The 21,288-nt window shown below is 47.7% G+C and overlaps 1 protein-coding gene across 4 annotated transcripts in view; it reads left to right on the top strand.

The window, feature by feature from the left end:
- PTPRJ (protein tyrosine phosphatase receptor type J) overlaps positions 1–21,288 on the top strand; it is a 191,438-nt gene that overhangs the window by 14,554 nt on the left and 155,596 nt on the right. Inside the window, exon 1 of one of the 4 annotated variants that reach the window (XM_074013608.1) lies at positions 20,458–20,600. The exons of the other annotated variants lie outside the window; for them this stretch is intronic. The gene's annotated coding sequence lies outside the window, so the exon portion shown is untranslated. Of the gene's footprint in view, positions 1–20,457; positions 20,601–21,288 lie in introns of those variants that run through there. 4 annotated transcript variants of the gene reach the window in all.

The raw sequence follows: 21,288 nt of genomic DNA, 5'->3' as shown, positions 1-21,288 counted from the left end.
ACAGATGTGCACCACCACACCCAGCTAGTTTTTGTATTTTTAGTGGAGACGGGGTTTCATCATGTTGGCCAGGCTGGTCTTGAACTCCTGACCTCAAGTGATCCTCCCACCTTGGCCTCCCAAAGTACTGGGGTTATAGGGGTGAGCCACTGTTTCCGGCCTGCATCTATAGTTTAAATGAGAACTTAATGACCACCATCCAGTAGCTGAGGCTCTGAGAGGGAGGTCTGAATAGTGGGTGACTCAGCTCAGCCCTGCCTGACCTCTAGGCTCTGCCGTCTCTAGGCTCCAACACTGATTTGCATGGGCCTGAATGAAAATTCTGGAGATTGTTAGCCCAACTGGCTGAAGGATCCTGATCCCCAGGTTAATTCAACTGCCATGAATCAGTTCATCTTTTTTTTTTTTTTTTTTTTTTTTTGAGAGGGAGTCTTGCTCTGTTGCCCAGGCTGGAGAGCAGTGAAGGGATCTCGGCCCCCCGGGTTCAAGCAGTTCTGCCTCAGCCTCCCAAGTAGCTGGGACTATAGGCGCAGGCTGCCACACGCAGCTAATTTTTTTTATTTTAGTAGAAACGGGGTTTCACCATGTTGTCCAGGCTGGTCGCCAACTCCTGAGCTCAGGCAGTCTGCCCGCCTTAGCCTCCCAAAGTGCTGGGATTACAGGCGTGAGCCACTGCACCCGGCCATTTTTTTTAAAATATAAGATTGAAAATACACATAAATAAAAGAAAGCAAAATTACCTGTAATCTCCACTCGCCCAAGTTAACTCCTGGTACCTTTTTGGTGGGAGATCCTTGTCTTTTTAAATGCATGTTCTGTCTGTCTGTTTATATTACAGTAGGATAATCTCCTACATGTGCTTTGTAACTTACATCTTTTATTTTTTAACAGTTGAGGTGGGCCGGGCGTGGTGGCTCATACCTGTAATCCTAGCACCTTGGGAGGCCGAGGCAGGCGGATCACCCGAGCTCAGGAGTTAGACACCACCCTGGGCAACGTGGTGAAACCCTGTCTCTACTAAAATACAAAAAATTAGTGGTGGCACACGCCTGTAGTCCCAGCTACTTGGGAGGCTGAAGCACGAGAATCGCTTGAGCCCTGGAGGCGGAGATTGCTTGAGTCCTGGAGACAGGAGTGAACCGAGATTGTGCCACTGAACTTCAGCTTGGGCTGCAGAGTGAGATTCTGTCTCTAAATAAATAAATAAATAAATAAAATTAAAAAAAAACAATTGAGGTGGATGTCTCCCTAGGGCTACCCCAGGAAGCCACAGGATAAAAAGGAGGCGTCTTGCTGGAGGGTCACTGTTACTCAGTAGAAATTATTTTGTAATGTTTTTTGAAAGCAAACAACCATGGACATATTATGGACTAGATACCACATTTGCATCAGGATTTTTTTTCAACCAGTACAGTACGCAACCAAGAAATCTGTACCCCGCAGACTCTGGGGGTGTGAGAGCGCTCCTTGCTATTCTCAGGGTCAGTGTATGGCAATCTGTGAAGGACTGACAGTATATTACAAGCATTTCCCCCTGCCAGTAAATATTCTTCTTTTGTGCAACTGTTAGCTGTTGCATCCATTCCATTATGTGGAGGTACCTTAATTTATCTAATAAGTCCCGTGATTAGTCTTCTAGTTTGTTTCCAGATTTTTTTTTTTTTTTTGCCATGATAGGCCCTGTTCAGTTGACTTTGTGATTAGATCTCTGAACACATCATCTGGTGATTGCCTTAAGATAAATTGAATAATAAAAGTCACAATAGTAGCTACCGTCAGTTGAATATTTATCATGAACTGTTGTCAGCACATTGTACATATTAACTCATTTAATCCTGTGACGTAGATACAGGGAAGGAAACTGAGGCTCAGAACCTCTGCCAGCTAGTTGTGGGCTTCCTTTGGGGCACAAGGGAGCTGGATGGGAGGGTCTCCATAGGCCAGGGAGTGTCTGAGTCTCCAGGAAGGACAGACAGCTGGACTTGGGCCAGTCTCACAGGTGGGAAGGCCATCTTCCTGTGAGGATGGGTGACTTGTTGACCTTGGATGCTCAGAGCCCTAATGCAGCAGGAGTGAAATGATTCCCAACGCCACAGAAAACAAGAGTATCTTTGTCTTGCATTTTAGATCCTGGAGCTGTAAGGTGGTAAGAAGGCTGTCTGACCCAGATTAAGTGATATCATGGTATCATGTTGGGGTGTGGGCCCTCCTGTTGTAAATTATTTGGGATTTCATAGAGATTGAAGTCACATGTGGATGACATAACTTCAAGATGTCCCATTAGAAGAGGAACATGGGGGCCAGGCACAGTGGCTCGTGCCTGTAGTCCCAGCACTTTGAAAGGAGGCTGAGGTGAGCGGATCACGAGGTCAGGAGTTCGGGACCAGCCTAACTAACATGGTGAAACCTGTCTCTACTAAAAATACAAAAATTAACAGGGTGTGGTGGCGCGCGCCTGTAATCCCAGCTACTTGGGAGGCTGAGGCAGGAGAAGCGCTTGAGCCCGGGAGGCAGAGGTCGTGGTAAGCCGAGATCACGCCGTTGCACTCCAGCCTGGGCAACAAGAATGAAACTCCGTCTCAAAAAAAAAAAAAAAAAGAAAAGAGGAACATGAGAAAGGGCATGTGCTTTGGTGTCAGCAGAAGCATGTGTCCAGTTCCATGCTCTTCCCCTATAGCTGTGTGACCCTGCTATCTGCCTTGATTTGAGCCTCTCAGAATCTGTTACTGCATCTGGAAAATGGGTAGTAACAACCAGGCCATTGTGTTACTAGGTTTAAATGGGGGGGAAGGCATGTAAGGCGCTCAGTCCAGATCACGGCACTTAGTAGGCCTGAGCACATTTGCTCTCACCTCAGCCCTCCTTGTTAACACGACATCTCCTGACTTTGGGGCTGCAGAGTGATGCAGAACACTGGCCAGTGTTGCCATGTGCCCAGGGTGCAGGGAGACCTGTCCTGAAGGTGTTCAAACAACTTCTGTCAGCCTCAGTGCCAGGGACTATTGTTGCGTAGAGCAGTCGCCAAATCCTATGGTGTGAAGAGAAATCGTTGGAGATGGGGGTGCAGGGGTGGAAGCTCTTATTTAAGAGGACGTGTTGTGGGGTAAGACTCGGACCCTCAGCTTCTATCTGGCCACAGAGTTTGGGACCAGCCTTTTGATGTCTTTTGGAAGATGCACATAGAATGCTTAGCCTTCGCTCTTCCCTGGAATTTGACTTAGGCCTTGCACCTATCCCACCATGTGGTTGGGGTGAGTGGGGACAACTTCTTTTCCTCCAGAACATGGTTTCTCTGTCTCAGCCCCATTAACATTTTGGGCTGGATAACTTGCTGTTTTGGGAGGTTGTCCTATGTGCACCATACGGTGTCCTGCGGCCTCCCTGGCCTCTGCCTGCTAGGTGCCAGTAGCGCCCCTCCCCCACAGACCAAAATGTCTCCAGATATTGACAGATGTCCCCTAAAGAGCAAACTGCCCTTGCTGTAGGTAATACTTGCTTTGAAGTACTGATGCGGATGGCCTGTGCCCTGGCAGTCTCACTAGATGGGACTGGCTGTCCTCTCATTCTCATGGAATCAGCCTTATGCTGGTAGCTGACTTCCTCCCCGTGGGACCGTAGGTCTAAACTAACAAGGTTTACACATGCGACAAACATCCAGGTTGCCAGAGCTCAAAAGAGGGTTCACATCGACTCCCCTCTCATTCACTGAGTCCTTTTTTGGGATGCTGTGGCGGAGTTTGTGCTGCAGTCTGGGCACCTAGGTGTCGAGCTCCTTCCTAGTGTTTTCAGCCTCATCTTCCTCCTCAGCCCTACTCTGTAAAATGGGAGTAGCTGATACTTTGCCCGTCTAGGTGGGAAAGGAACCCCGTGTTAATGTGATTGACGGTGTGGTGCTAAGCTCTGCTGCAAGGGCTGTGAAGTTGAGGGAAAGGCTTACCTTTTATTAGGAGCTTTGAGGCCAGGTTCCTTCCACACAAGAGATATGCCCTGTCAAAGGGAGATCCTGTTACAAAGAGATTCACTGCCAAGTTCCCCCTCCCACCAGCTCCCTGGAGCAATTTTCAGCTTTTAGAGTGTGGAGAGGCCTCAGGGCGTAAAACGAGAGAGAATGCCTTCCAGCCAGTGACATTGAGAATAGCAGGAAAGAGGCAGGAGAAGAAACTGACCTCAAGGGTGATGCCAGCCAGGGGTGAATGGAGCGAGGTAGGATTTGCTTTCTGAAAACTGGGATGTGCACATGACTTACCAAGAATATTTCACTTTGTGAGGCCAAAAAACAGCTCCTAGCACAGTGTAGAGTAGACTTGGTCAGAACTTCAATCCTTGATTTTTTTTTTTAACCCAGATTTCATCAGGTTTTTCTGAGACATCCACTGGACTGTCATATACTGTGTGCTGGGCTCTCATTTTATCCTTACAATTATTATGTTCATTTTAAAGACATCACGTTAGCTAGATCAGTAGGGTGACTACAGTTTACAGTAATCTACTGTATATTTCAAAATAGCTAGAAAAGAACGGTTTGGTTCTAGCATAAAGCAAAGACAAATATTTACGGTGATACGTATCCCAAGTACATTGATTTGATCTTTACAAATTGTATGAAAGTATTAAATTACCACATGTGCCCCGAAACTGTGTTCTTGAAAAAATTATCACACCCATTTTAGAGATGAGGCACAGAGAGGTGGAGGGACTTGCCCAGAGCCAGGTATGTGGTTCTCCTGTCTGTAATCTCGCTTCTATTGCTTTGTGTTCAGCAGCAACTTAGTAGCTTTCAAAGCTTGAATTTTCTTGTGTGCCAAATGGGGATAATAAATACCTTAGAGGATTGTGATCAAGATTCCATGAAAAAATGTATGCAGTGCCCCCGGCAAGGTGCCTGGCATGCAGAAAGTGCTCTGTACACACCAGCTGCTGTCATTATTATTGTTTCAGCTACCAGTGATCATAAAGGACGCCTGCTTGGATGAGCTTTTCCAGGAATATGGACAGGTCTGCCCTGATCTAATTGAGTAATCTATCTCAGGCCCTATTCGGTAAATACATGCTGGAGGTGCAGCTGCCAGGGAAGGGAGGGATGTTACCTAGAGAGGACAAAGAGTCTGAAGTTCAGGAAATACAGCAAGAGCCTTCCTCAGGGATGAAACATGTGACCTTATGGTCTGACTAGCCTCAAGCCAGCTGAGCTCATTGCCGTGCAACTTGGTAGTTAATGATTGCTAGTAGGAAGTTTAAGAGGATCATCCCCTCAAAGAATGTCAGAGTTAGAAAATACCTTGGGGACATTAGGCTAGGAAAGACAAATGGGTTCCAGTCTGTGTCCATCTTCAGATGATTGATAGTGAGTGACTGCTTGGGCCCTGTGTAGAAGGGATTCTCAGATCACTTGGGATGTCCTGGCTCAGCAGAAGGCTATGCTGGGATCAATTAGTGATGTCTGCCATGGCCGCAAGAGAGGCAAGGAGTGGCACATACGCTGTTTATTTGCTGTCTTTGGCTGCAGCTGAGGACACTGAGGACCAAGACTTGCTTGCTCACTGGACGATCACCCAAGTCATTAAACCACAAAAATGTCTTTTGGGAGGAATCTGTTAAGAATGTCTGATTATAGAGTTGCATCTTTGAGCAAAGTAGTTTTTGCTTGATTGTCTTCAGTAAGGAGGAACTGTCTTCAAAGAGCACACTCTGTCTTTTGGCAATTCTCCCAGTTAGAACTTAGACCACTGAGGTAGAAAGGCCTTAGAAGCCCCTTTAAGTGGGCTTTTCTCAAATGGTGCTGCACCTGAGAAGCTTTTAGAAAATACCAATTGGAGGCTCCATCCCCAGACCAGTGGATTCTGGATATCTGGGTGGATGGACACCTCTCGCCCCCGTTGGTGTTTTATTTTCCAAGCTCCTCATGTGTTGTTAATATGTAGCCAGGGTTGGGAACCACTGAGACTAAAACTCTTTGGAAACAGAGACCCAGAAAGGGAGAACATGATTGTCTACGGTTATGTTGGGCTAGTGGCACAAGGAGAAGGAAAACTAGGGGTAAAAAGGCCTTTAGCAAATGCCACCCATATGCTAGTCTCTTTTACTTCCATGCTGAGATTCTTCTTCTTCTTTTTTTTTTTGAGACAGAATCTCGCTCTGTCAACCAGGCTGGAGTACAGTGGTGCGATCTTGGCTCACTTCAACCTCCACCTTCTGGGGTCAAGTGATTATCTTGCCTCAGCCTCCTGAGTATCTGGGACTACAGGCTTGTGCCACCACACATGGCTAAATTTTTTGTATTTTCAGTAGAGATGGGGTTTCACCATGTTGGCCAGGCTGGTCTTGTACTCCTGACCTCAGGTGATCTGCCTGCCTCGGCCTCCCAAAGTGCTGGTATGCCCGGCCCTTTTTTTTTTTTTTTTTTTTTGAAATAGGGTCTTGTTCTGTTGCCCAGGCTGGAGTGCAGTGGTATGATCACAGCTCATTGCAGCCATGCTTTCCTGGGCTCAAGAGATCCTCCCACCTTACCCTCTTGGGTAGCTGGGACTATAGGTGTGTGCCTCCTCTCCTGGGTAATTTTTAAATTTTTTTTTTTTTTTTTTTTTTTTTGTAGAGATGGAGGTCTCACTTTGTTGCCACAGCTGGTCTCCAACTCCTGGGCTCAAGCAATCCTCCCGCCTTGGCCTCCCAAAGTGCTAGGATTATAGGTGCAAGCCACCTCTCCTGGCTTGCTTCTTTCCCGTAAATTGAGTTGTGTTATTCCACCGCTTAAAAGCCTACATGGCTTCATATCGCTCTTAGTATAAACGCAAACAGTGGCCTGCAAGACTCTGAACCTTAGATCGGGATGATCAGACCCCTTCCTCCCCTCCACCCTCCGACCTCATCCTGGCTACCCACTCCCTGTTCACAGACTGTAGTCACCTGGCTCTAGTACAACAGACACTTGAACTGCCCCGCCCCTCTCCCTGGGGCCTGGTACTATCCTCCTGGCTCCTTCTTATCACTTAGGCCCCTCTATCCCATCATCCTTCATTTCCTCCCATCCTTATCACCTACTCGTTTCTGTCTGTCTCCCCACCTCTTGGATTATGAGTTCAAGGCGGGTGGGACCCTGTATGTCTGATATCCTCATGTGTAGGACAGAGCGTGCCTCCAAAGCATGCTTGCTTAGTGAATGAATTGAAAGAACCTTCCAGACATGGCGCTGGTATTATGCGCAGGGAGCTGGTCTTATCCATAGGTTACAACGGACTGAACTTCCTCTTCCAGTCCCGTATCACTTTTTTTGTTTTTGTTTTTTTTTTTTAATTTTGAGACAGAGTCTCACTCTGTCACCCAGGCTCAAGTGCAGTGGTACGATCTTGGCTTACTGCAACCTCTGCCTCCCGGGTTCAAGCAGTTCTCGTGCGTCAGCCTCCCCAGTAGCTGGGACTACAGGCGCATGCCATTACACCTAATTTTTGTGTTTTTGTAGAAATGAGGTTTCGCCTTGTTTGCCAGGATGGTCTTGAACTCCTGGACTTAAGTGATCTGCCTGCCTGTAATCCCAAAGTGGTGGGATTACAGGCGAGAGCCATTGTACCTGGCCCCATATCACTTCTTATCTCATAATATTCTTACCTTTTGCAGTGACAGCCATAAATTGTGTGTGTGTGTGTGTGTGTGCATGTGTGTGTTTGGGGTGGAGATCGTAATAATCCTGCAGGTGGGGTTTAGCTTGCTCTGATAAAAAGAGCACACAGATCCTTTGATTTGGGTTTGAATCACAGCATTGCTTCTTACTAAGCTGTGTGATCTTGGGACGTTACTAACCTCTGTGAGGTTGTTTTTCTTGGCTGTAAAATGTAAGCACAATACTAATAAGTAAGTGACAGATGCTGTGCTTGTGCCAGACACTGTACCCAGTGCTTTGTGTGTATTGGCTGAGTGAATCCTCATGACACCCTAATGAGGTAGGTCTCTTCTCTTTTTGCTTTCATTTTACAGGAGAGGAAAGTGAGATGCAGAGAAGCTAAGCAACCAGCCTGAGGCCACACAGCCAATCAGTTGAGAGTCAGAGTTCAAGCCTAGGCAGCTTGGTGCTGGAGTCAGAGTGTTAGGTTGGACTTTATGAAATGATGCCCACAGGCGCCGGAACAGGGAGTGGTGCAGAGATACTTGGTAAACCGTTAGTTACCCCTCCCCCTTTGACATTTACTGTCCTGGTGACATTTAAGTTTTCTGACTTTTGTTATTCAAGTTGGTGACAAAAGTACCCATTTCCTGCCTGCTCACTTCCAAACACAGCTTCTGTTGATGAGAACTAAGGGAGCACAACTTTCAGGCCAGAGGTGTGCGTGGTGTTTTGGGCCTTGGTGCTCAGGAAGTGTGGGCACTCCCTTAAATTTTTTTTAATGGGCAAATGAGTACATTTTCCCATTTAAAATGTTTTTTTGTTTTTTTTTTGAGACGGAGTCTCGCTCTGTCACTCAGGCTGGAGTGTGGTGGCACCATCTTGGCTCACTGCAACCTCTGCTTCCCAGGTTCAAGTGATTCTCGTGCCTCAGCCTCCCGAGTAGCTGGGATTACAGGAGCCTGCTGCCACACCTGACTAATTTTTGTAATTTTTAGTAGGGGGTTTCACCATGTCGGCCAGGATGGTCTGGAACTCCTGACCTCAAGTGATCTGCCCACTTCAGCCTCCCAAAATGCTAGGTTTACAGGCATGAGCCACCATGCCTGGCCTCACTCCCTTAAATTTTTAAAATGGGTAAATGAGTGCATTTTCCTATTTAAAACATTTTCTGCTTCAAATCCTTATTGAGCACTTACTTTGTGCTAGGCATTGTGACTATGGTCAGTACAAAAACTGCAAGAAAACAAAAAAACAAAAACAGTAATTCACTGTCCTGTCACCCCTAACTCATCAGTCCTTTGCTTTTCCATAACTGGTTACCTGGGTGCTTTTCTTCTTTGGGACTATTTTTTATTGGAAATGCAGGTTTGTGACTGTGATGGGCCTGAGGTCAGGTCACCTTGCTGAGGTGAGTTTTCTGGGCGGTTTTGCCCTGTTTTGATAAACAGGAGAATAAGCAGCCGGAGCTGCATTTCACGTGGCTGCTTTAGTTGGGGCAGGCAGGCCTCAGTGTTTATGTGACACTGGGCAGCTTCAAAATGAGCTTGGTCATTTAAAAAAATTTATTTTTTCCTAATTAGGTAACAGTGGTATAACAACATTAAAAGAAATGTAGAAACTAGAGAAAGGAAAAAAAAAAAGCCCTTTATCCCCCCATCACAAAAATATTATAATTTCAAAGTAGTTACAAGTACGATTTATTCCAGGTGGCTTCTTGTTTAAAATAATTATAATCACAAAGCAGCGACAGTTTCAGATCCTTTAATGCTGAAAGGCTAAATAAAGAGAACTTTTTATTTTTTCCATGTTAATACATGGATAACATAAACCATGATGTTTAATAGCTACAGACTACTGCATGAAGTGGATGCACTATAATTCATTTAGCCTTTTTCGTATTTAGAGATTTAGGCAGTAGCGATTTTTTCACCATTACAAGTGGTGCAAGGACCAATATCTTCATGAATACAGCATTTTCTGTGAAGCAGAAATTCTTCAGGATTAATTTCCAGATATCTTTCTGATATTAGACACATACCTCTTGCTTAATAACGTTCCAAAAGGAATTCGTTGTTTACACTGCTGTTAGAAGATATGCGATTGCCTGTTTCATTATCTCCATCCCAGCCCTGGGTATTATCATTTAAAAACAAAGATTTTAAATTTATTTATTTAGTTATTTATTTGAGACAGAGTTTTGCTTGTCTCCCAGGCTGGAGTGCTGTGGCACGATCTTGGTTCACTGCAACGTCCGCCTCCCAGGTTCAAGCGATTCTCCTGCCTCAGTCTTCCGAATAGCTGGGATTATAGGTGCCCGCCACCACGCCCAGCTAATTTTTGTATTTTTAGTAAAGATGGAGTTTCATCATGTTGTCCAGACTGGTCTCGAGCTCCTGACCTCAGATGATCCACCAGCCTTGGCTCCTCAAAGTGCTGGGATTACAGGCGTGAGCCACCGCACCCAGCCAAGATTTTAAATTTAATATTTGCATTTGCACACATGCTAACTGGGCTGCATGGTGGCTGCCTCACACCACTTTTTGTCCGTGTGACTCACATAGTGCCTGTTTTCTGTGATCCTTTTTTAAAAAAACAATTTCATTTTTTTAATGCTCAGGGAAAATGTCAAATAATCGCTTATGTTTTGTACTGAAATCTGCCCTTGTCTGGTGGTACCCGGAAAAACTCTTAACTGTAGCCAGAAACCAGCTGAGCCTAGTTGGGTATAACCTGACTGCAGAGGTCGTCAGGTGCACTCATTTTATTTTTAGAGCTACATTTTAGCTGTAATGTGATTGTTGGATGAACACTTGCAGAATGAAATACGACTGACACCTACTAGCTGTCTACACATTCCTGGTTATATCTTAGGAAGGCGGTGTGTGCTAGCACCTTGGGAAGAGAATGTTGAGTTCAAATCCTAACTTTGCCTCTTGCACCAATACCTTGATCACATTCCTCCCCCTGCTTTCTCCCTACCCTTTCTTCACTTCACACCTTAGTTTCTTTACTTGTAAATTGCGTTGATAGTGGGCCGCTGTCAGAATTGAGGACATCGTTTTGTCAAGGATTTTGCATACAGGAAGTCATAGGTGACAGCTGTTGTTACTGTTGTCCTGAGGAGTGGGAACAGGAGAGGAGGAAAACAGGCTGGTCCAGGTATCTTTCCTTAAAGGAGGCTCCAGCTTAGTTGGGGAGATAGATGGGCTGGTCAGAGAGTTTCAAGTCACAGGCAGTGCAGGCCTCAAAGGAACAACCAGGACTTGAGACAAGAGTCGGGCCAAGTGAGTAACTGTTGCTGCTGTGGGGGTGAATGTTAGGAGCCCAGGCCTGCAGTGGGGAAGACTCATTTGGAGTACAGTGAGGGGTCTTGCTGGGCAAATGCAGGGTGTTTGTGGCAAGGTAGCTGGGGCTGGACTTGGAGGATGCCTGAGTGATGTAGACTCTATCTTGTAGAGCATGAGGTTTCACGGAAGGATTTTCTTTTCGTGTTGTAAATATTAATCATTTTATTGTTTTGTTGTATTTTTTTTTTTAATTTTTTTTTTTTTTTTTTTTTTTGAGACAGAGTCTCGCTCTGTCGCCCAGGCTGGAGTGCAGTGACGCAATCTCGGCTCACTGCAAGCTCCGCCTCCCGGGTTCACGCCATTCTCCTGCCTCAGCCTCCTGAGTAGCTGGGACTACAGGCGCCCGCCACCGCGCCCGGCTAATTTTTTGTATTTTTAGTAGAAACGGGGTTTCACCGTGGTCTCGATCTCCTGACCTTGTGATCCGCCCGCCTCGGCCTCCCAAAGTGCTGGGATTACAGGCGTGAGCCACCGCGCCCGGCGTTTTGTTGTATTTTTGATGGCAATATAAAAAATACCAGCTTTGTTGATATGTAATTCACATACAGTAAAATTCACCCATTTAAAAAGTATACAGTTCACAGTTGGGCGCAGTGGCTCACGCCTGTAATCCCAGCACTTTGGGAGGCTGAGGGGTGGATCACTTGAGGTCAGGAGTTCAAGATCAGCATGGCCAACATGGTGAAACCGCATCTCTACTAAAAATACAAAAATTAGCCGGGCGTGGTGGCGCATGCCTGTAATCCCACCTGCTTGGGAGGTTGTGGCTAGAGAATCGCTTGAGTCTGGGAGGTGGAGGTTGCAGTGAGCAGAGTTCAGGCCACTGCACTCCAGCCTGGACGACAGAGTGAGACTCCATATTAAAAAAAAAAAACAAAAAAACCATACAGTTCAGTTGTTTTTAGTATATTCAGAATTGTGCAACCATCACTGCTGTCTAGTTCCAGAATATTTTCATTACTCACAAAAGAAACCCCATGCCCACGAGTGCTCGCTGCTGATTTCTCCCTCCCCCATCTCCTGGCAACCACCACTTTGCTTTCTGTTTCTGTGATTTTACCTGCTCTGTGTATTTCATGTGAGTAGAATCATACACTGTGTGTCCTTTTGATTCTGGCTATTTCACCTAGCATAATGTTTTCAAGGTCCGTCCATCTTGGAGCAGGTATCACTGCTTTGTTCTTTTTTTTTTTTTTTTTTTTTTGAGACGGAGTCTCGCTCTGTCGCCCAGGCTGGGATGCAGTGGCCGGATCTCAGCTCACTGCAAGCTCCGCCTCCCGGGTTTACGCCATTCTCCTGCCTCAGCCTCCCGAGTAGCTGGGACTACAGGCGCCCGCCACCTCGCCCGGCTAGTTATTTTTTGTATTTTTTAGTTGAGATGGGGTTTCACCTTGTTAGCCAGGATGGTCTCGATCTCCTGACCTCGTGATCCGCCCGTCTCGGCCTCCCAAAGTGCTGGGATTACAGGCTTGAGCCACCGCGCCCGGCCCGCTTTGTTCTTTTTTTATGGCTGAATGATATTTCATCACAGAGAGATACCATGTGTGTTTATCCTTTTATGAGTTGATGGTCATTTGGGTCATTTCTACTTTATAGCTATTGTGAGTGATGCTGCTATGAACATTTGTCTACCAGTGTTTGTGTGGCCACGGGTTTTCAGTGTGGGAGGATTTTGAACTGGGGAGTGGTGTTTGGAGCCTTCGGGCGGGGTGGGCTGTGAGGAGCCTGTGTGTGTGTCTGCCCTTACTGGGCCCCGTTTAGAGCAAGCTTTATCTACTTCCTTTCTTTTAAGGGACTCTCTGAGACAGGGTTATTATCCCTTTTTTACAGATGAGGGCACTCAGGCTCAGTGAGGTTAAGTAAGCGCCACAGCTAGGCAATGGCAGATCACAGCCCTGTCCGGCTCTTAGCCAGCTTGCAGCCACCTGCCCCTGCTGGGCCAAGTGACTGCAGTGGTTTTGGCTGGGAGGGGCCCAGAGACTGTGTGGTGCTGGAGAGAGGCAGCAGGCTGGACCTGGATGGGATAGGGTGAGTGGTTGTGGGATAAGAGGAGATGTTTCAGAGGCAGCACCCACAGGACCGCTGTGAAGATGTGATGGGAGAAAGAAGACTTGGAATTAGGAGAGTGGGTTGGACTCTTGGTGCGGCCTGTGTGACCTTGGGCTGATCTTGTCTCTTTTGAGCATCACTTTCCTCATCTGGAACCTGGGGCTCTTCTGGCTTCCTGCCTCTCTCAAGGGTGACTGGAGAGGAAGAGAGGGAGAGAGAGAGAGAGAGAGAGAGGGAGAGGATGGGGGCGAGAGAGGTGGAGTGGGAAAGGAGGGCAGAACCTGCTAGAACTTGCAGAGCTCATAATCTAGGGGCAGGGAGGGATACGCAGCAGGTGCAGGCAGGTGTGGGAGGAGGTAGCCTGATCGTCTGGATGGACATCCCTGCCCATTGAGGGGAGCTCTGAACCCTGCAAAAACCCCCACCTGGAGGCCGATGAGCTGGTTGTAATCCAGAGACTGTCAGGTTTTCCTAGTACATATTTAAACTTGAGCCTTTGTTTCTGAGAAGAGTCTAGTATTGACCCATACAGCATCAGCAGCCCCCTTCCATCCCATGGCACACCCCTCCCTCATTCCTGCTGGCCATTACCTTAAAACCAGTCAGGCCTTTCTGGGTCTTAGAGGTCACCCAGTGTCCTTGCCTATCTGGGCCTGTCTCTGTTCAAGTGGCAAGGCCGACCGTCCCCTTTATCACTGACTTGCAGCTTGCCTGGGTTTTGTAAAAAGCTTGTCATTGCCAGTTAGAAAATAAAGACAGAAACCTCCCCTTTGGCGTTGGTATCGTGATGACTTGCTCTTGTTCTGACTCTATTTTGCTGGCTTGTTATGAATCAGTCATTTTTTTTTTTTTAAATGAAATGAATACCTTCGTCTTAATATGAGGCTAGGTGTATGTGATAAAGGTTAGATGATTTTTCAAATATGAAATCAGAATTCTACCCATACTCCCAAATTAGCAGTCTGATGTATCCCCCTTTACTCTGACCAATGGCTCCATAGGGGACCTGGGTGTCAGGCCTTTTTCTTTTCTTTTTTCTCACTCTGTCGCCCAGGCTGTAGTGCAGTGGCGCAATCTTGGCGCAACCTCCGCCTCCCAGGTTCAAGCGATTCTTGTGCCTCAGCCTCCTGAGATTACAAGCGTGCGCCACCACACCTGGCTCCTGGGATTACAAGCGTGTGCCACCACACCTGGCTAATTTTTGTATTTTTAGCAGAGATGGGGTTTCGCCATGTTGGCCAGGGTGATCTTGAACTCCAGACCTCGAGTGATCTGCCCGCCTCCCAGAGTGCTGGGATTACAGGTGTGAGCCACTGTGCCCGGCCGAGGCCTTTTTCTTCTGTGGGTTCCCGCTGTCTTCCCTCCAGGCAGCAGCAAGCTGGTAGGAGCTGTACTTGTGAGTTGACATCATGATGTACGGTCACTGGTCACTTATAAAGCTGGTCAGGCCCAGAGCAGGAAGGGTCATTGAGGGTCATCTAATGCAAACCATTTACTTTAGAGATGTTGAAACCAAGGCCCAGAGAGGGGAAGTGACTTGCTCAAGACCACACAGCTAGTATCACTGTGAGCCCAGGTTCCTGGCTCCAATTCCTTGTTCTTTCTGCCCTCTTCTTCCCGACACTAAAGATCCAGTGGTGAGCTCACAGGGTATTCAGTAACATACCTATTTTTGACCTGTTTTAATGGAGGCTGAGTTGTGCTTTTAGGGTTGAGTTCTGACATGTATCAGGTGATCTGCTGGAGGAAAATCTGTTACTTCTGGGGAAGAGTTGAAGGTGTCTACTGAACTCTGGAATGTTTTGAGGGGAAGCTGAGCCCATGCCTAGACCCTTAGGGATATTTGCTGTCAGATGTTCCACACCTTTCACCCCAATTTATTATTTATTTTTTATTTTTTTTGAGTTGAAGTTTTGCTCTTGTTGCCCAGCCTGGAGTGCAATGGTGCGTTCTTGGCTCACTGCAACCTCCGCCTCCCAGGTTCAAGCGATTCTCCTTGCCTCAGTCTCCCAATAGCTGGGATTACAGGCATGCGACACCACGCCCGGCTAATTTTTGTATTTTTAGAAGAGGTATGGTTTCGCCATGTTGGCCAGGCTGGTCTAGAACTCCTGACCTCAGGTGATCCACTCACCTCAGCTTCCCAAAGTGCTAGGATTACAGTCGTGAGCCACCACACCTGGCCACACCCTAGTTATTGCATTTGCGTCTAATAGAGAAATCAACCCAGTAACCAAACGAATTATTGTTAGCAGAACTGGGGGGTGGGTTGGGAAAGGAAAGTAGCCTTCTATAATAAAACTTGCTGATATTTCGTTGAAAGTCATTGTCTTACTCATCCTTGCGTAAGATAAGTCTCACAATGGGTGCTATCAGAGTTGCAGGGTTTCCCCCTGTGAGGACACAATGGGATGAACCATGTGTGGGATGGTCTGTTAAAGAAAAACAAGAAGTCATGTGTTGGAAACAACCTAAGTATTGAGTGGTGGAGGATTGCTGAAATTGTGGACTGCTATGCAGTCATTACCAATGCATTGAAAAAATGTTCCATGATATGGCAGGATGTTTATGATATAAAAAGTTTAGGCCGGGCGCGGTGGCTCACGCCTGTAATCCCAGCACTTTGGGAGGCCGAGACGGGCGGATCATGAGGTCAGAGATCGAGACCATCCTGGCTAACACGGTGAAACCCCGTGTCTACTAAAAATACAAAAAAATACAAAAAAAAAAATTAACCGGGCGTGGTGGCGGGTGCCTGTGGTCCCAGCTACACGGGAGGCTGAGGCAGGAGAATGGAGTGAACCCGGGGGGCGGAGCTTGCAGTGAGCCGAGATCGCGCCACTGCACTCCAGCCTGGGCGACAGAGCGAGACTCTGTCTCAAAAAAAAAAAAAAGGTTTAAAGATGTGAGCTTCAAAGGAAAGTATAAACCTAATTCGGTCAAACAGGCTGGGCACAGTGGCTCACACCTGTAATCCCAGCACTTTAGGAGGCCGAGGCAGGTGGATCGTTGGAGGTGAGGAATTCGAGATAAGTCTGGCCAGTATGGCGAGACCCCATCTCTACTAAAAATATAAAAACTAGCTGGGTGTGGTGGTTCATGCCTGTAATCCCAGCTACTCAGGGGGCTGAGCCAGGAGAATCACTTGAACCTGAGAGGCGGAGGGTGTAGTGAGCTGAGATTATGCCACCACACTCCAGCCTGGGCAATAGAGCGAGACTCTGTCTCAAAAAAAAAAAAAAAAAAAAAAAATTTTCTGAGGTCAAACAAACAGACCTCAGACTTGAAGCCATTCTTTATATGGATATGTGGTATCCTATAATGTGGTGCTTGAAAAGCAATTTAGGCAGACCTGGGCCAAGTCTGGACTCTGCCACGTAACTGCTGTGTGCCCCTGGGCAAGTCGCTGGATCTTTCCAAGTTCAGGCTTCCCAGCTGTTAAGTGGGACTAGTACCTTATCTCTTTGGGTTGTTGTGAGAATTAAATGAGATCTCTGGGCTTTCAGAGAAAGGGCTTCAGGTGCTGTGGCTCTGATCAGACCAACCAAGTTATCTACTGCTCTGAGCCATCAAGGCCCCCCATGCCTGTTGGATACTGTTGAGTTATTTGGGTTGGCATGTAGTGCAGCGTTTCTGGACATACATACTCTGGGGACTCCCCAACCCAAATTTCTTACAGTCGCTCCAATGTGCCACACCCTTTCTTGCTGCTAGGCCCTTGCATGTGATGGGGTAACTCTTGTTCCTCTGTCTCCCTAAATAGACTGGGTTCCCCGAGGACATCGTGTCATAGGGCCTGGCAACCCAGTAGGTGCTCAGTAATTTTTTTTTTTTTTTGAGACAGAGTCTAGCTCTGTCGCCCAGGCTGGAGTGCAGTGGTGCGATCTCGGCTCACTGCAACCTCCCACTCCCAGGTTCAAGCAGTCCTCCTGCCTCAGCCTCCCGAGTAACTGGGATTACAGGCACGTGCCACCATGCCCGGGGAATTTTTTATACTTTTAGTAGAGATAGGGTTTCACCATGTTGGCCAGGTTGGTCTCAAACTCCCGACCTCAGGTGATCTACCCGTCTTAGCCTCCCACAGTGCTGGGATTGCAGGTGTGAACCACTGCACGGCCCATGAGGTGCTCAGTAATTTGTTGAATGAATTGAAGACGTGGGACCTGAGTTAGGCTTTTATTATTATTATTATTATTATTTTTTGAGGCGGAGTCTTGCTGTCACCCAGTCTGGGAGTACAGTGGTGTGATCTTGGCTCACTGCAACCTCCGCCTCCTGGATTCAAGCAATTCTCCTGTGTTAGCTTCCCAAGTCGCTGGGATTATAGGCACGCCACCACACCCAGGTAATTTTTGCAGTTTTAGTAGAGATGAGGTTTCACCATGTTGGCCAGGATGGTCTCGAACTCCTGACCTCAGGTGATCCACCTGCCTCGGCCTCCCAAAGTGCTGGACATACAGGTGTGAGCCACCGCGACTGGTCCATTATTATTATTATTTTGGAGACAGGGTTTTTCTCTGTGGCTCAGGCTGGACTTGAACTCCTGAGCCCCAGTGATCCTTCCGTTTCAGCCAACCGAGTAGCTGTGATTACAGGTGCACACTGTCCCTCCCAGCAAGTTGGGTCTTTAAATAAAGAGTGGGGTTTGGTGAGCAGGGTGGGTGCACTGTTCTAGGAGGTGGGCAGGACAGAGGTCAGTGGTGGTGCCTACTGCCTGTTCAGGGACCAGGGCCCCTGGGCAAAGGCAGAGATAAACATTGGCACAATCTGCCTTTCAGCTTTCATTGTCATGCAGGAGTCACCACACTTTGTAAGACATTTAATCTATAAGACTTGATTAGTTTTGCTACCTTTCATAGCTCGGGGCTGTGTATGCCTGTTTATAAGAGAGATCCATCCAGATCAAGCCTGTGCAGCAATAATGTATGTGCACAAGGCCTCCTGTGTTGTGCTGATGGTAAGATAGGAGCTGGACTTGGAGGCAGGAGGTGGCCTGGGCTCTGCTTCTGGGCTTACCACTTACTAGATGGATACTCTTGGAGTCACTTAAGAAAGTAATGCCGATCAGGGGCTCAGAGTGTCCCAAGTGTTTTCTCTTGCCTTATTCTTATTAAACAGAGGTGTGGCTCAGAATGTGATGGGCCACTCTTAGGTGATTATTGTTAATAAGGCAGTAGAGAGTTTGGGGGACTCTGGCAGACCATGAGAATCTGCCCTGTTTGAAGGAGAACGCTGCCTCCTCTTCCTCCTTTTTAAATTCACACTTGTGATGCTCACTAAGTGTCTGGCACCCTTTTTTCTTTTTCTTTTTGGGACAGGATCTTGCTCTGTTGCCCAGGCTGGGGTGCAGTAGCACAAACACACCACACCCACTGCAGCCTCAAACTCCCTGGCTTTAAGTGATCCTCCCACCGCAGCCTCCCAAGTACCTGGGATCACAGGCACATGTCACCACATCTGGCTAATTAAAAAATTTTTTTTTTGTAGAGATGAGGTCACACTATTGCCAGGCTGATCATGAACTCCTGGGCTCAGGTGATTCTCCCATCTTGGCCTCCCAAAGTGCTGACATTATAGATGTGAGCCACTGTGCCCCGCCTCAGTTTTTAAAAAAACGTATTCAAGGAGAGAGCACTGAAGAGTGTAGTGAGGAAGATTTAGGTCTGCTCTGTTGATGTGACAGAGTACGGAGGTTTCCATTTACACATATTTTATAGTTCGGGTGGCTTTTTGTGGGGAGTCCTATGAGTTCACACTTGGGGGCACAGTGTGGGGGACCTGTGAAGTGGGTGTTCTGGGGTGAGTGCAGTGCTAGTCACTGCCCCAGTTTTCTTCTCACTTTTTTTTTTGTGAGTGCTTGGCACGTGGCAGCCTTGCAGATCAGCTCGTTTTGACCCACACCCTCCCTCTAAGTGGTGCTCATTGAGTTGAGCCACAGCCCCAAGGTCGTGTTTTCAAGGTTGGCATTTGGGAGGCCTTGTCAGAAGGTCTTATACCATATTCTAGCCATCCAAAGTGCTATCAGCCATGCCTGTTCATTCAGCAGGATTTCCCTGAGCACCTGCTCTGTGCCAAGCCCCATGTTAAGCACCAGGGGAGGAAATGTGGAGAGCAGTGTCCCCAGAGTCCAGGAACTCATGATCTAATCAGGGAGGAGAGGGGCACCTACTCTGTCTTTTACACAAGTGTAACCTTTGAGGAACGATGTTCCAGGAGGCAAGAGCAACCCTGGCGGGACTGGTGGAGCTGGGAAGGGAAAGGTGTTCCTGGAGGGGCCTTGGGAGAAGAGCCCTCCAGGATGAGCCCCTTGTTTGAGGTTTCAGAGCTCTCATCCATCTTCATATCCTGGCACTTAGCCCAGGCATTAAAATGTTGCATATTTTTGATGGCAATTTAAAAAATACCAGCTTTACTGAGATATAATTCACATACAGTAAAATTCACCCATTTAAAAAGTATATAGTTCACATTTGGGCATGGTGACTCATGCCAGTAATCCCAGCACTTTGGGAGGCTGAGGCAGGTGGATCACTTGAAGTCAGGAGTTTGAGGCCAGCCTGGCCAACATCGTGAAACCCCATCTGTACTAAAAATACAAAAATTAGCCTGGTGTGGTGGTGTGTGCCTGTAATTTCAGCTACTCGGGAGGTGGAGACAGGAGAATTTCTTGAACTGGGTGGCGGAGGTTGCAGTGGGCCGAAATCGCGCCACTGCACTCCAGCCTGGGTAACAGAGTGAGACTCGGTCTCAAAAAAAAAAAAAAAAAGTTGCATTCAAGTTGCCAAGCCCCACGGGACTGAGGGTAACGTGAGGGTGACAGACAGGTGATGTTAAATTCCATTTGGGCTCATGTTCGCCCCCAAGCCCCTTATTTTCTTTCAAACACATGGAATGGACATTTAGAACTAGGAAGATCATGAATCTGGTGGCTGTGTAGATGCCATACCAGGCATGGACCACAGGCTTGGAGTGCAGCAGCATACAGGGGTCAGAGGTCAAGGCCAGTGGTCTGTCAGAACCTGTTCCCTGCAGGAGCCAGTGCCGGTACTAGGTAGACTCAGATGACTGAACGGGCCTCGGGATCTGAGGGCCAGTGGGGGAGATGAGGCCCGGCCTCCCGGAAGTGCTCAGTAAACACTCGTTAAACATTTTCTGCCTAGGGAGGCTCTGTGGCATGCTCAGGAGAACGTTGCTTCTCGTGGGGGAGTGGGTGCTTGTCATTTGGGTGGCCTGACCACCTGCCTGCTTGCTGGCTCTCTGGGAGTTGGGGTGGTGGCATCAACCTGCAGAGGCGGGGCAGTGGGGCAGCTCACGGCCGCGTGGGTAAGTAAGCAGCGAGCACAACGAGGGAGCTGTTGCCAGGAGCCTCTTGGCTTAGTGAGCCAAGCAGAACCACGTGATGCGCCCTGTGGGCGGCCACCCGGGGACTCGGGGACATGCACCCAGATCCCTCCTCCCCTACCCACTTCAAAGAAAGTGCTGCCCTCCCAGTGGTGATGAGGACCTTCCACTGGCCCCAGCCTCTGGGATCTGGCCTTTACTTGGGTCTTCACATGGCCCTGAACTAGGAGGCTGGGAGTTGGCTTTGCTGAAGTTGGACAGAGCAGGTGGGTTCTGGAATGTGCAGGGGCAACCAGAGTGTCCATGTTTTCAGGCGAAGCCAGCTGTTTAGGTCTGAAGGATCTGTTTGAGTTTTAGAAACATGATGTGTTCCAGAGTTAGTAGGTGGTGGTGATGGAGGGCATTGACGTGAAGAGTGTGGATGCTCTTCGTTCCTTTGCTGTTTTGGGACTATCTCTCTATGGGGTAGTGGCCCCTTTCCTTCTTAGGATCATTTAGAGTCCCCTGGGATCATGAGAATGAATGTGGGTCTGTCCTTCCTTCTGTGTGAGAAAAAGGGGAGGTATTGTGGTTAAGCAAGTTCGGAGAACTCTGGTCTGAACAAAATCAAATTGATGTCTTTCCTGCAGGACTTAGAAGAAACTTAAATATGTTGGTAACTCTTTCAGAGGGAATGGGATATAAAACCCTTGTTTTCCCTCGATTTTTGTTTTACTCTACAGCTGTCTCTTTTTAGAAGCATCTCATGAGACTAATGTTTTTAGGAAGCTGCTGTAGGAAATTCATGTATTCAGGGCTGGGCGCAGTGGCTCAAGCCTGTAATCCCAGCACTTTGGGAGGCCGAGACGGGCGGATCATGAGGTCAGGAGATCCAGACCATCCTGGCTAACGCGGTGAAACCCCGTCTCTACTAAAAAGAAAATACAAAAAACTAGCCGGGCGAGGGGGCGGGCG

This window comes from Macaca fascicularis, chromosome 14, assembly GCF_037993035.2.
Source record: "Macaca fascicularis isolate 582-1 chromosome 14, T2T-MFA8v1.1".
Taxonomy (NCBI): domain Eukaryota; kingdom Metazoa; phylum Chordata; class Mammalia; order Primates; family Cercopithecidae; genus Macaca; species Macaca fascicularis.
Note: the sequence above shows the minus strand (reverse complement) of the source record. Positions and strands in the feature narration are given on the sequence as shown.